The following is a 15,295-nucleotide window of genomic DNA, read 5'->3' as shown; positions in this document are numbered from 1 at the left end:
TTCAGGCAGTTATGTTTCTTTTTTTCCTGCAAATTTGGACATTTAAAGTGTAGGTGAAAGGAGAATGACTGGCTCTTGGTCACTTGTGGAAGTGCAACAAAAATGCATTTCTGCATGAGACCCAATGCGAGAAAGAGATGGTCTGCCTTCCTGTCCTGTGCACCAAGAAGAGGACTGCAGTGGTTTTCCAAGTCCAAATAATGTTATTGTAAAGTCATATTTGTTTCCACCCAGATTTGAACAGGGGACCTTTCGCGTGTGAGGCGAACGTGATAACCACTACACTACGGAAACTGACATGTTTTGAAAAAGGCGGGCATAATAAAAAAAGTACTATAAAAAATCTCTTGCTACAATTCTTGACAGCAAAATGGATACTGAAGGTCAAGTCAAAGTTCAAAGAAATTTCTGATTACAGCTGACAAAGTAATTGCACCAATCCAAAGGATTGTGCTGCAACTTTGAGATACCCAATGCTGCAGCAGGAGATTACCACCTTTCCGCTGGCTCTCTGCCACCTCACCGCAAGGGGAATGTGGATGAAGCCGCGCGATTCTCGGCTGGTTCTCCAGATATAACCAATAAAAATGTTTTATACTTTCCTACAAACCTATTTCACTGTGTTCCAAATGGTCTGAAACGTGCTCTAAACCACTTTCTGGAAGAACCTTTTCGGACGCGGAAATTAGTAATTTTCTCCGGTCGCGGTCCGCCAAACTCCCATGTCTGTTCATAAGGTGCCATGTGGCGCTCGTTCACGGTTCGTAATACGAGTCCGAGAACACCACGAGATAGTTTAGAATGTTCTGGAGGGTAGAACAGCGTCGTTCGGACCAGAGTTTTGAACGCTAAATCGCTCGGGTCGGGACCTCCAGCCGAGGACCGGTGATCGACGAAAAAGTGTCCGACAACGGTGCGCCTTTCTCGGACCCGGTCGGCTGGAAGTCCCGGTCCTAGGCCCGGTTCTCATGAATTTTAGAGGACCTCCAGCGGGGTCTCTGGGACCCCAAAGATGCTCATCCACGGTTGTTTCACCTCTCTAGGACCTTCCAGGGCTGAGAAACCAGCCATCAGCCTGTTTCAGGCAGTTATGTTTCTTTTTTTCCTGCAAATTTGGACATTTAAAGTGTAGGTGAAAGGGGAATGACTGGCTCTTGGTCAGTTGTGGAAGTGCAACAAAAATGCATTTCTGCATGAGACCCAATGCGAGAAAGAGATGGTCTGCCTTCCTGTCCTGTGCACCAAGAAGAGGACTGCCGAGGACCGGTGATCGACGAAAAAGTGTCCGACAACGGTGCGCCTTTCTCGGACTCGGTAGGCTGGAAGTCCCGGTCCTCGGCCCGGTTCTCATGAATTTTAGAGGACCTCCAGCGGGGTCTCTGGGACCCCAAAGATGCTCATCCACGGTTGTTTCACCTCTCTAGGACCTTCCAGGGCTGAGAAACCAGCCATCAGCCTGTTTCAGGCAGTTATGTTTCTTTTTTTCCTGCAAATTTGGACATTTAAAGTGTAGGTGAAAGGAGAATGACTGGCTCTTGGTCAGTTGTGGAAGTGCAACAAAAATGCATTTCTGCATGAGACCCAATGCGAGAAAGAGATGGTCGGCCTTCCTGTCCTGTGCACCAAGAAGAGGACTGCAGTGGTTTTCCAAGTCCAAATAATGTTATTGTAAAGTCATACATGTTTCCACCCAGATTTGAACAGGGGACCTTTCGCGTGTGAGGCGAACGTGATAACCACTACACTACGGAAACTGACATGTTTTGAAAAAGGCGGGCATAATAAAAAAAGTACTATAAAAAATCTCTTGCTACAATTCTTGACAGCAAAATGGATACTGAAGGTCAAGTCAAAGTTCAAAGAAATTTCTGATTACAGCTGACAAAGTAATTGCACCAATCCAAAGGATTGTGCTGCAACTTTGAGATACCCAATGCTGCAGCAGGAGATTACCACCTTTCCGCTGGCTCTCTGCCACCTCACCGCAAGGGGAATGTGGATGAAGCCGCGCGATTCTCGGCTGGTTCCCCAGATATAACCAATAAAAATGTTTTATACTTTCCTACAAACCTATTTCACTGTGTTCCAAATGGTCTGAAACGTGCTCTAAACCACTTTCTGGAAGAACCTTTTCGGACGCGGAAATTAGTAATTTTCTCCGGTCGCGGTCCGCCAAACTCCCATGTTTGTTCATAAGGTGCCATGTGGCGCTCATTCACGGTTCGTAATACGAGTCCGGGAACACCACGAGAGAGTTTAGAATGCTCGGGAGGGTAGAGTGAGAAAATAAACAAAGCAGAGTCTACAGATAATGTGATGAAGACATATGTGAAACAAGGCCGAGGCCCCACCAAGCCACACACTGGCAACAGAAAAGATGTAGATGCCAACGTGACATGCTACAGGTGTGGAATAAAAGGGCACAAGGCGAGAAAGTGCACCAGAAAAGTGTGGTGCGACTACTGCAAGAGTAATACACACCAAGAATCCATCTGCAAGAAAAAGGGGGGACGAGACGGAGCCAGGAAGGTCGTAGAGGAACAAGACGGCGACCAAGGGGACCACTTCTTCAAGGCCAAAGACACAAGAAATGAAAGGCCACCAGCCATTACGAAGATGAAAGGCATCATGGTGGATGGAGGGGCGACATCCCACATAATAAATGACATGAATAAGTTTAAGAGTTTTGATGACACGTTCCAGCCTGACACTCATTCAGTGGAGTTAGCAGATGGAACAAAGTACAGTGGGATTGCACAGCGGCGAGGGACAGCGACGATCTGTCTACTAGACAGCGCTGGACGACAGCACAGAGCACAGTTGCGGGATGCTCTATACATGCCCTCTTACCCACATGATATCTTCTCTGTGGCGAGAACCACAAATGGAGGGGCGACGATCACCTTCCAAAAAGGGGACAATCGCATGGTCACCAGGGATGGCAGCAGGTTTGACATACATGAGAGTGGTAACTTGTATTATTTGCCAACTATACAAGATAATGTGGATCATTGTAATGCATGTCATGATGTACAAACCTGGCACGAAATATTAGGCCATTGTAATTATGAAGATGTGCAAAAATTACAAGGTGTCGTGAGAGGTATGGAGATAAAGGGGAGTGTGGTTAAACCAGCACAATTATGTGAAGTGTGTACAAAGGGAAAATTCACCCAGACAAGAAACAGGGAGCCTGACAGAAGGGCTAAGAAACCCTTAGAGTTAATCCACACTGATCTAGCTGGCCCCATGCAAACTACGAGCATAGATGGGCACAGATATGCCCAATCCTTTACCGATGACTACTCAGGTACAATCATGGTGTATTTTCTGAAGTCCAAGAGTGACGCCGTGCAGGCAACAGAACGTTTTTTAGCAGATGTAGCACCGTACGGAGAAGTCAGGTGTATCCGATCTGATAATGGCACGGAGTACACAAGTAAAGACTTCCAGACACTAATGGTAAAAAATAGGATTAGACATGAGACGTCTGCACCATATTCACCCCACCAAAATGGCACAGCCGAAAGAGGTTGGAGAACCCTCTACGAAATGGGCAGATGCTTACTGTTAGACAGTAACTTACCAAATAAGCTTTGGACCTACGCTGTACAGACAGCAGCTTATGTGAGGAACAGATGCTACAGTAGGCGTACTAAGAGAACGCCATACGAGCTGTTCACAGGTAAAGAACCAAACATATCCAAACTGCAAAAATTTGGATCAGCGTGCTACGCATATAAGCAACTAGCCAAAGGGAAGCTAGACTCTAAGTGTGAGCAGGGTGTTTTCGTGGGTTATGATAAAAACAGCCCCGCTTACCTGGTGTACTACCCAGAAAAAGAAACGGTTCAAAAGCACAGATTGGTAAAGTTCACGACCAAAGCTGTAACAGAAAAAGAAACACAAACATGTGAGTCATACATGGAGTATGGTGATGGGGAGCTACATCCCGAGGTTAATGACAACAGAGAAATGTGTGTTCATGACGATGTTGAAAATGTACCAAGTAAAGGTATTCAGGGTGGTGTTTGTGGGACTTTACCTGAAAAGACTGAAAGTACACAGCCGGGTGAAGTCACAGAGACTGTAAACAGAAGGAACCCACCGAGAAATAGGAGGAGACCAACTCATCTACAGGACTTCAAAGTTGAGGATGCAGTGGACAAACTGCAAACATGCGTGGACTTTTGCTATAGAGCAGTATGTGATATTCCTCAAACTTTCAGGGAAGCCGTGATGTCGAACAGGTCAAGGCAGTGGAAAAATGCCATGGATGATGAGCTGAAATCACTGGAGGAGAACGAGACGTTCAGCCTCATCCAGTTGCCACCAGGCAAACGTGCAGTGGGGGGAAAATGGGTCTACGCACTAAAGACTGACATTGACGGATCGGATAAATTCAAGGCGAGGTTCGTAGCAAAAGGCTACAGTCAAAAGCCAGGGACTGACTACGAAGAAACATTCTCACCCACTGCTGACATGACAAGTGTGAGAGTGATCATGCAAAAGGCTGCACAGGAGGACTTAGTCCTGCATCAGATGGATGTGAAGACAGCCTATTTGCATGCACCTATAGATTGCGAAATCTATATAGAGCAACCAGAAGGCTATGAGAAACAATCACCAACAGGTGAAAAACTGGTTTGCAAATTGCATAAGTCTCTCTATGGTCTTAAGCAGTCCGGTAGAAACTGGAACGCAATGTTGCACACATGTTTAATTGAGAACGGTTTCGCGCAGAATCCTGCTGATTACTGTGTGTATGCAAGAGAGAAACATGATGAGAAGGTGATGTTAATTGTATGGGTTGACGATCTCATCATAGCAGCTAGCAACCAGGGTGTACTCAACAGTGTGAAACTGATGCTCACTGAAAGGTTTAAAATGAAAGATCTAGGAAAATTGAAATATTTTCTGGGAATTGATTTTGATCAAGGAGAAGGCACAGTCAAAATGTCACAAAAGAAATATGTGAACAAAATCCTAGAGAGATTTCAAATGCAGGATTGCAGGTCCAGGGAGACCCCATGTGAGCCCAAACTAGAGTACACAGAAGATGCAGAAAAAATGGCAGACCCAAGAAGGTTCAGGGAGGCAGTGGGAAGCTTGATTTACTTATCCACATGCACTAGACCAGATATCAGTTTTGTGGTTAGTAAGTTATCCCAGCACTTTGCTGAGCCAACGATAGAATGTGTTCAGGTACCTCAAAGGTACAGCAGAACAAGAATTATGCTTCAAAAGAAATGAGACAGAGAAACTTGGTCTGAGAGTGTACAGTGATGCTGACTGGGCATCAGATGTAGCAGACAGGCGAAGCACATCAGGATATTGTGCTAGTCTCAGCAAAGGAAGCTCTCTGATTTCATGGAAGACAAGGAAGCAAGCAACTGTTGCACTATCTACATGCGAGGCTGAATACATTTCCTTAGCATCAGCCATGCAGGAATGTATCTACCTAGAGCAGCTACTCAGGAATATTGATAAATATCAATATGCACAAACAAAGGTGTTTGAGGATAATCAAGGTACTATAGCACTAGCCAAGAACCCAGCGCACAGACAAAGGTGCAAGCACATTGATATCAAGTACCATTTCATCAGAGAAACTATAAGTAATGGAAAAGTTATTTTGGAGTACTGTCCTACTGAGCAAATGATTGCAGATATACTGACAAAGCCAGCCACCAAGACAAAGCTGAAGAGGTTTGCTCAGGACATGTTTGGCACCTAGAAGTGCAGGGTGTTTTTGTTTACACAAGAGAAACCATGTGACTGATATTTTATTTGGTTATTTATTTGAATGGTATTTTATTTTGTTAACCCATGTGAGCTAAGTGCGAGTGGGGGTGTTAAGTGTTGTCACTAGATGGCGCCCTTACTCTATATGTTACGGTACCCTGTTGTATTGTTGTACAAGGTTTACGGTACGTTCAGTGTGTGACGTCATTACGTTCTCTCGGAGAGCGCAAGTTTATTACTGATGAAAAATGTTCATGCGGCATGACTGAATAAATATGCCAGCAGGCTAAAAGTGGATGAAACGAGTCACTCTGCTTATTCTCCGGAACGCATAGCTGTGCATCAAAGCTCATATGCTTGACAGGACCTTTCGCGTGTGATGCGAACGTGATAACCACTACACTACAGAAACTGCCATGCTTTGAAAAAGGCGGGCATAATCAAAAAAGTACTATAAAAAATCTCTTGCTACAGTTCTTGACAGCAAGATGGATACTGAAGGTCAAGTCAAAGTCCAAAGAAGTTTCTGATTACAGCTGACAAAGTAATTGCACCAATCCAAAGGATTTTGCTGCAACTTTGAGATACCCAATGCTGCAACAGGAGATTACCACCTTTCCGCTGGCTCTCCGCCACCTCAACGCAAGGGGAATGTGGATGAAGCCGCGCGATTCTCGGCTGGTTCCCCAGATATAACCAATAAAAATGTTTTATACTTTCCTACAAACCTATTTCACTGTGTTCCAAATGGTCCGAAACGTGCTCTAAACCAATTTCTGGAAGAACCTTTTCGGACGTGGAAATTAGTAATTTTCTCCGGTTGCGGTGCGCCAAACTCCCATGTTTGTTCATAAGGTGCCATGTGGCGCTCTTTCACGGTTCGTAATACGAGTCCGAGAACACCACGAGAGAGTTTAGAATGCTCTGGAGGGTAGAGCAGCGTCGTTCGGCCAAAGTTTTGAACGCTAAATCGCTCGGGACGGGACTTCCAGCCGAGGACCGGTGATCAACGAAAAAGTCTACGACAACGGTGCGCCTTTCTCGGTCTCGGTCAGCTGGAAGTCCCGGTCCTCGGCCCGGTTCTCATGAATTTTAGAGGACCTCCAGCGGGGTCTCTGGGACCCCAAAATGCTCATCCACGGTTGTTTCACCTCTCTAGGACCTTCTAGGGCGGAGAAACCAGCCATCAGCCTGTTTCAGGCAGATATGTTTCTTTTTTTTCTGCAAACTTGGACATTTAAAGTGTAGGTGAAAGGAGAATGACTGGCTCTTGGTCAGTTGTGGAAGTGCAACAAAAATGCATTTCTGCATGAGACCCAATGCGAGAAAGAGATGGTCTGCCTTCCTGTCCTGTGCACCAAGAAGAGGACTGCAGTGGTTTTCCAAGTCCAAATAATGTTATTGGAAAGTCATACATGTTTCCTCCCAGTTTCGAACAGGGGACCTTTCGCGTGTGAGGCGAACGTGATAACCACTACACTACAGAAACTGACATGCTTTGACAAAGGCGGGCATAATCAAAAAAATACTATAAAAAATATCTTGCTACAATTCTTGACAGCAAGATGGATACTGAAGGTCAAGTCAAAGTTCAAAGAAGTTTCTGATTACAGCTGACAAAGTAATTGCACCAATCCAAAGGATTGTGCTGCAACTTTAAGATACCCAATGCTGCAACAGGAGATTACCACCTTTCCGCTGGCTCTCCGCCACCTCAGCGCAAGGGGAATGTGGATGAAGCTGCGCGATTCTCGGCTGGTTCCCCAGATATAACCAATAAAAATGTTTTATACTTTCCTACAAACCTATTTCACTGTGTTCCAAATGGTCTGAAACGTGCCCTAAACCACTTTCTGGAAGAACCTTTTCGGACGTGGAAATTAGTAATTTTCTCCGGTCGTGGTCCGCCAAACTCCCATGTCTGTTCATAAGGTGCCATGTGGCGTTCGTTCACGGTTCGTAATACGAGTCCGAGAACACCACAAGAGAGTTTCGAATGTTCTGGAGGGTAGAGCAGCGTCGTTCGGCCAGAGTTTTGAACGCTAAATCGCTCGGGTTGGGACTTCCAGCCGAGGACCGGTGGTCGACGAAAAAGTGTCCGACAACGGTGCGCCTTTCTCGGACTCGGTCGGCTGGAAGTCCCGGTCCTCGGCCCGGTTCTCATGAATTTTAGAGGACCTCCAGTGGGGTCTCTGGGACCCCAAAGATGCTCATCCACGGTTGTTTCACCTCTCTAGGACCTTCCAGGGCTGAGAAACCAGCCATCAGCCTGTTTCAGGCAGTTATGTTTCTTTTTTCCTGCAAACTTGGACATTTAAAGTGTAGGTGAAAGGAGAATGACTGGCTCTTGGTCAGTTGTGGAAGTGCAACAAAAATGCATTTCTGCATGAGACCCAATGCGAGAAAGAGATGGTCTGCCTTTCTGTCCTGTGCACCAAGAAGAGGACTGCAGTGGTTTTCCAAGTCCAAATAATGTTATTGGAAAGTCATACATGTTTCCGCCCAGTTTCGAACAGGGGACCTTTCGCGTGTGAGGCGAACGTGATAACCACTACACTACGGAAACTGACATGCTTTGAAAAAGGCGGGCATAATCAAAAAAATACTATAAGAAATCTCTTGCTACAATTCTTGACAGCAAGATGGATACTGAAGGTCAAGTCAAAGTTCAAAGAAGTTTCTGATTACAGCTGACAAAGTAATTGCACCAATCCAAACGATTGTGCTGCAACTTTGAGATACCCAATGCTGCAGCAGGAGATTACCACCTTTCCCTGGCTCTCCGCCACCTTAGCGCAAGGGGAATGTGGATGAAGCCGCGCGATTCTCGGCTGGTTCCCCAGTTATAACCAATAAAAATGTTTTATACTTTCCTACAAACCTATTTCACTGCGTTCCAAATTGTCTGAAACGTGCTCTAAACCACTTTCTGGAAGAACCTTTTCGGACGTGGAAATTAGTAATTTTCTCCGGTCGCGGTCCGCCAAACTCCCATGTTTGTTCATAAGGTGCCATGTGGCGCTCGTTCACGGTTCGTAATACGAGTCCGAGAACACCACGAGAGAGTTTAGAATGCTCGGGAGGGTAGAACAGCGTCGTTCGGCCAGAGTTTTGAACGCTAAATCGATCGGGTCGGGACTTCCAGCCGAGGACCGGTGGTCAACGAAAAAGTGTCCGACAACGGTGCCTTTCTCGGACTCGGTCGGCTGGAAGTCCCGGTCCTCAGCCCGGTTCTCATGAATTTTAGAGGACCTCCATCGGGGTCTCTGGGACCCCAAAGATGCTCATCCACGGTTGTTTCACCTCTCTAGGACCTTCCAGGGCTGAGAAACCAGCCATCAGCCTGTTTCAGGCAGTTATGTTTCTTTTTTTCCTGCAAACTTGGACATTTAAAGTGTAGGTGAAAGGAGAATGACTGGCTCTTGGTCAGTTGTGGAAGTGCAACAAAAATGCATTTCTGCATGAGACCTGTAGGAGCCAAAACAGTATTTATGTTTTTGTTAAAAGAATATTTATGATTTCACCACTTCCCATATTTTTGGTTCTAGTTTATTGATTTGTTTTGGCAGTTTGGCTACTGATTGGCAGTTTGGCCACTGAGTGACAGCTTGGCCACACCCATAGTAATTGTGGGTGTGGTGCCAGTTGACAAAGGGAAGTGGAAAATGTTTGTCAGACAATGGAGTCTGAGCCTTAGTTGAGAAGCAAAACACAGTTTTTTAACCACAACTCACGTAGAATCTCACCATACCATTCCCATACATTTTCTTTCTTTCCCATAACCAAGAACATACACTTTTTGCTGGTTTAAGAACTTTTGTAGGGTATTTTTTGAGTTTATTTTTTACACAATGACTGGCTGCATGGTGGATCTGGATCTACAACCAAGGTGCGTTAAAACCACTCATCTAAGGCTGGGGCTGTGGCTATATTAGAGAAAATAGCCAGAACATCAAGTTAAAAAACTTTTGCACTGGAGTTTCATGCACTGCTAATTGGACTTTGGACATGAATGGGATCCAAACAAAGTGGATATAACAAAGGCAACTGGATTTTGGGACAAGATATAAAGCAGACAATAATGGATGTGCAATGAAGCAAGTTGGAGCAATCATTGTATGTGAAGTAAGGAATTGTTTGGTACTGGATGTCCCAAATGCTGCTGTTGAAACTGCTGTTTGTTGGATGGCTCATGGATAATTTGCAGTGTATGGAAATCTCTGTGGTTTGAAATCTTGGTTTCAAATGGAGACAAAGTATCAGTGCGTCTGATCAGCGCTACTGAATCAATTGTCAGATATTGTGAATGGTGTGCACATGGTGCAGGAATTCTAAGTATCCATGTCAGATTTGAATGACCAATCAAAGAACATGGACGAGCCTGCTGAGGCTGGTGAAGAGGAGATGACTCTTGTGAAAATGATTCACTCCCGTAGAGGAAAGCTGGGAGTGTTGACACGCAAACAGAATGAGATTCAAGCTCTTTTGGAGGATGAATCTGGACGACCTGATGCACGCATCATACAGCAAAAATGTGATGTGCTTGAAAAAGCTCTGGACGAATTTATTCAGTTTCAAGATTCTGTCACAAAGTTCATGTCAGAAGAAGAAAAAGAGTGTGACCAAATGGACTGGTTTGAGCCCAAGAAAAGGCGCTTCAAAGACTTTTTGAGAGATGTGGAGAAAAAGATGGAGTTGGCTGCTTATGAGGAGAAACTAACGGAGCTCCCTGAAGTAGAGCCGGAAGACAGTGTGTCAAGGAGGGGGTCCACTGTCCGAAGCACTGCGTCCTCAAACATCAGAAGATTGAAGGCTCAGGCTGAGGCTGAGAGAGCAGCTTTTCTGGTTCGTGCAGAGATGCTTGAAAAGAAGCTTCAAATGGAAAAGGAAGAAGCAAGCCTTAAGGCAAAAAAGGAAAGGTTGCAAGTGGAAGCTGACTTGGCTGAATCCAATGCAAAACTAAAGGTATTGGAAGAGTATGAATCTGCTTCATCTCAAGTATCACGGATTGGTATAATGAAGACTCCAACTGATGGCATGAATGCTTATGTTGAGCAAATGGATCGGCTACAAAAAAAACCACCGAGAACTTTGGAAAGATTTAACCCCTCACCACCCATATTCATAGAAGATAGTCTTAAAGAGGAGCAGAGTCAATATAGCATCCCTCCTATAAAGGGCCCCTCCACTACGTCAGCTGGAGCTAGACCCAAAACCCATCTACAGCAACAACCTGTGATGACGACAGCTGGCGCCACTCAGTCATCTTTTGGTCTCCATGATGGAAATAAAACTCTGGTTGATGTGTTGGCCAGACAAAATGAGGTTTCTGAACTTATTGTGAAGCAGCAACTATTGTCTTTACTTCCAGTCAGAGTGATAACACCATTCTCTGGTGAACCACTCCAATATCAGTCTTTTGTTCAAGCTTTTGAACACTGTATTGAAAGCAAAACTGATAGCGACCAAGACCGACTGTACTTTTTAGAGCAGTTCACAAGTGGACAGGCAAAGGACCTGGTCCGTAGTTGTCTGCACCTGTCACCCACAATGGGATACAGAGAGGCCAGGAGGCTTCTATTAGAGAACTTTGGCCATGACATGAAAATTACAGCTGCATACATCGACAAAGCGCTCAGCTGGCCAGCCATTAAAGTTGAAGATGCAAAGGCTTTGCATTCTTATGGACTTTTTTTGAGAGGATGTTACAATGCACTACAAAGTGGTCAGTACATGGATGAAATGAACACGCCCTCCAACATGAAAATAATTATTTCAAAACTACCCTTCAAGCTCAGGGACAAGTTCAGATCGGCTGCTTGTGACATACAGGAAAGACACAATCGGAGAGCAAATTTCAAAGACTTGGTGCACTTTGTTGAAAAACAGGCTAGGATCAGCTCGGATCCTATCTTTGGCGACATTCAAGATCCTCACCCTCCCAACAAAGCTTCTGGATCAAGGTTTACTAAACCTCCCACCAAAAGAAGTAGCTTTGCTACTGCAATAACTAATGTGTCTGAAAGCTCAGAGAATGAGAATAATACTTACCCATCACCTGCCATCAAACAGCCATTGGAGGAGCCTGTAAAAAAGAATATGTCTCGTCAGCAATCAGATAAACCTGTAAAAAGCAAAGTTACATATCTGAATGAAGGACCTCACAACAGAATTGCTTTCCAAAAGCCATGTGCATTCTGTTCAGGAGACCACACATTGGAGTGGTGTAAAACATTTAAAGCAAGACCACACAAAGAAAAGGTGGATTTTATCAGGTCGAAGGGTGCATGTTTTGGATGTTTAACTTTGGGACACATGAGCAGAGAATGCAAAAAAAGGCTCACATGTGCCATCTGTCAAAAGAAACATGCCACTCTACTGCACATAAAGACTGAAGAGGATGGCTCTCACCAAGAAGTGAAATCATCTGGTGTGATGTCCAAAGAAAAGCTAAGTAGTGCTCTGGTTACCATGACAATCAGTGACCATAATGGGGCCGGTAAAGATTGCGCTCTTTCCATTCTGCCTGTACAAATTAAACATGCCAAAGGAAACAAGGTTGCCCGTACATATGCTTTTTTGGACCCTGGCAGTACTGCAACATTCTGTACTGAGAAGTTGATGAATGAGCTCAGTATCCAAGGGCAGAGAACAGGGATTCTTCTAAAAACCATGGGGCAGGAGAAACCTGTCAACAGCTACAAAGTAACTGGCCTAGAAGTGGGCAGTCTTCAAGATGGCACCTTCCTGGAGTTGCCTGAAGTATACACTCACTCAGAGATTCCTGTTACAAAGGAAAACATTCCCACACAGGATGACATCAGGAAATGGCCGTACCTCAGTGAAGTACAGCTGAACACTATTGATAAGGAGGTGGGACTGCTTATTGGACAGAATTGCCCAAAAGCTCTGGAACCATGGAGGGTTGTGAATAGTGAAGGGAATGGCCCTTATGCAGTAAAGACACAACTTGGATGGGTGGTAAATGGACCGCTCAGCAGCAGCCCCTGCTTGGATGAAAGTGGTCGGCCATATTTGAAAGCAAACAGAATTTCAATCGCTAAGATAGAAGAATTGCTCGTTCTTCAGTACAATCAAGATTTTCCTGAACAGCGGCAAAGTGAGAAAAATGAGTTATCATTTGAAGATAAACAGTTTCTCAAGAAAGTCTCTGACTCTGCTACGTTACAGAATGGACACTACTACATCCAACTCCCTTTCCGAAAGGATGGTATGAAAATGCCAAATAACCATCACATTGCAGAACAGCGTGCCCTTAACCTTGTTAAGAAGTTCAAGAAAGATCAGGTGTTTTTTGAGGACTATAAAAGTTTCATGGAGGGGGTCATACAGAAAGGTCATGCTGAAAAGGTTCCAGACAGCCAGCTGCGAAGAGATGATGGACGGATATGGTACCTACCACACCATGGTGTGTATCATCCGCAGAAGAAGACCATACGTGTGGTTTTTGACTGTGCTGCCACATACAGGGGCACATCTTTGAACAAAGAGCTATTGCAAGGCCCAGATTTATCCAACACACTGCTTGGAGTTCTTCTCAGGTTTCAACAGGAGCCCATCGCCATGATGGCCGATATAGAGGGAATGTTTCATCAGGTCAGAGTACCGCCTGAAGATGTCGACTTCCTTTGTTTCCTTTGGTGGCCTGATGGTGATGTAAGCAAACCGCTGGCAGAGTACAGAATGACTGTTCACCTATTTGGTTCAGTCTCATCTCCTAGTTGTGCTAGCTTTGCCCTGAAGAAAACAGCAGAGGATAACCTGGGAAAATACGATGAAAAGGCTCTTAATACTATCAGGGAAAACTTCTATGTGGATGATTGTTTAACATCAGTCTCTACTGAGAATGAAGCCATAACTCTGGTCAAAGAACTTAGAGACGTCTGCATGGAAGGGGGATTTAGATTGACCAAGTGGGTAAGCAACAGCCGTGCTGTTCTGTCCTCACTGCCTGCAGAGGAACGAGGGAAAGAAGTTAAGGATTTAGATTTGGACAGAGAGAACCTACCTGTGGAAAAGGCACTGGGAGTCCACTGGACTGTAGAGACCGACAGACTTTCATTCAGAACAGCCACAAAGTCTCAGCCAATCACCAGAAGAGGTATTCTTTCTGTAGTCTGCTCTGTATACGACCCTTTAGGATTCCTTGCTCCTTTCATCTTGACCGCAAGAAACCTACTCCAAGAGCTGTGCAAATCCAACTGCAGCTGGGATGAAAAGATACCCAACGCCTTTGCTCTACAATGGAGAAGATGGCTCACAGACTTGAGCCAACTCACTGGTTTCTCTGTTGACAGATGCATTAAGCCAAATGGATTTGGTATACTGAAGTCTGCACAACTGCACCATTTCAGCGATGCCAGCGAGTCTGGGTATGGTGTGGTCACCTACCTGCACCAAGTAAACAACATGGGTGAAGTTCATGTCACATTCATTATCGGCAAGGCAAGAGTCTCCCCGCTCAAGCAAATGACCATCCCAAGACTTGAGCTAGCTGCAGCTGTCCTTGCAGTCAGAATGGATGTAATGCTGAGAAGAGAACTTCAGATTGTGCTGAAAGAATCAGTCTTCTGGACCGACAGCACATCTGTCCTGCAATACATTGCCAACACGACTAAAAGGTTCCACACATTTGTGGCAAATCGAGTCTCTGTGATCAGAGAATTGTCATCAACTCAGCAGTGGAGGTACGTGAGCTCCAAGCAAAACCCGGCCGATGATGCCTCACGGGGCATGACCGCAGAGGCATTCTTGAAGTCTATGAGGTGGATTCAGGGCCCAAAAATTCTGTGGAACGATGAAGATCAGTGGCCAGCATTGCCTGAAGAACTGAGTCCCATTGCCTCAGATGACCCAGAGGTTAAAAAGGAAGTGGTGGTCAATCACATTTCAATGAAAGAAGAAAAGGATCCTACAAGCATGTTTTTGGAACACTTCTCAAGGTGGAGTGATGTCAAGAATGCAGCAGCATGGATACTGAAGATCAGGCAGATCCTACAACAATTGAGAAACAAAAGAAAAGAGTTTTCAGAAAGGCTCAAGAATGGCGACAACAAAGAAACTATTCAACAGTTGAACAAGTTTAAAGGGACATTAAGAGGCCAGAAGCTTACAGTTGACGACATGACACAGACTGAGAAGGCAATAATCAAGTACAGTCAGAGACAATTTTTCCCAAAAGAAATATCTGCGCTGGAAAAAAGACACCCTCATGTAGAAAGAAGCAGCACCATCTTCAGGCTGGATCCTTTCTTGGAGGATGGATTGTTAAGGGTTGGAGGAAGGATAGGCAAGTCAGCAATGCCACAGGAGCTCTTGCATCCGGTCATCCTAGCTAAAGAGTCTCATGTTGCAAAAACAATTTTGAGAGACGTTCATGAACGAGTTGGTCATGGAGGAAGATGCCATATGCTCTCTCGGCTGAGACAGAAGTATTGGGTCCTACATGCCAACACAGCAGCAAGAAAAGTAATCAACAAATGCATGTTCTGCCGGCGACAAAGGGCCAAAGTGGGGGAGCAAAAGATGG

The 15,295-nt window shown here is 45.1% G+C and overlaps 3 non-coding genes across 3 annotated transcripts; all 3 read right to left on the bottom strand.

Annotated features, from left to right (window-relative positions):
• Positions 1–221: 221 nt before the first annotated feature.
• Positions 222–294, bottom strand: trnav-cac (transfer RNA valine (anticodon CAC)). Its single transcript has one exon. It is a non-coding gene; the product is annotated as a tRNA-Val (tRNA).
• Positions 295–1,681: 1,387 nt separating this feature from the next.
• On the bottom strand, positions 1,682–1,754 carry trnav-cac (transfer RNA valine (anticodon CAC)). The gene has a single exon. It is a non-coding gene; the product is annotated as a tRNA-Val (tRNA).
• A 6,484-nt stretch (positions 1,755–8,238) lies between these two features.
• trnav-cac (transfer RNA valine (anticodon CAC)) lies at positions 8,239–8,311 on the bottom strand. Its single transcript has one exon. It is a non-coding gene; the product is annotated as a tRNA-Val (tRNA).
• Positions 8,312–15,295: the final 6,984 nt, after the last annotated feature.

This window comes from Cololabis saira, unplaced genomic scaffold, assembly GCF_033807715.1.
Source record: "Cololabis saira isolate AMF1-May2022 unplaced genomic scaffold, fColSai1.1 scf136, whole genome shotgun sequence".
In the NCBI taxonomy this organism is placed as follows: domain Eukaryota; kingdom Metazoa; phylum Chordata; class Actinopteri; order Beloniformes; family Belonidae; genus Cololabis; species Cololabis saira.
The sequence above is the reverse complement of the archived record's forward strand: the minus strand, read 5'-3'. Positions and strand labels throughout refer to the sequence as shown.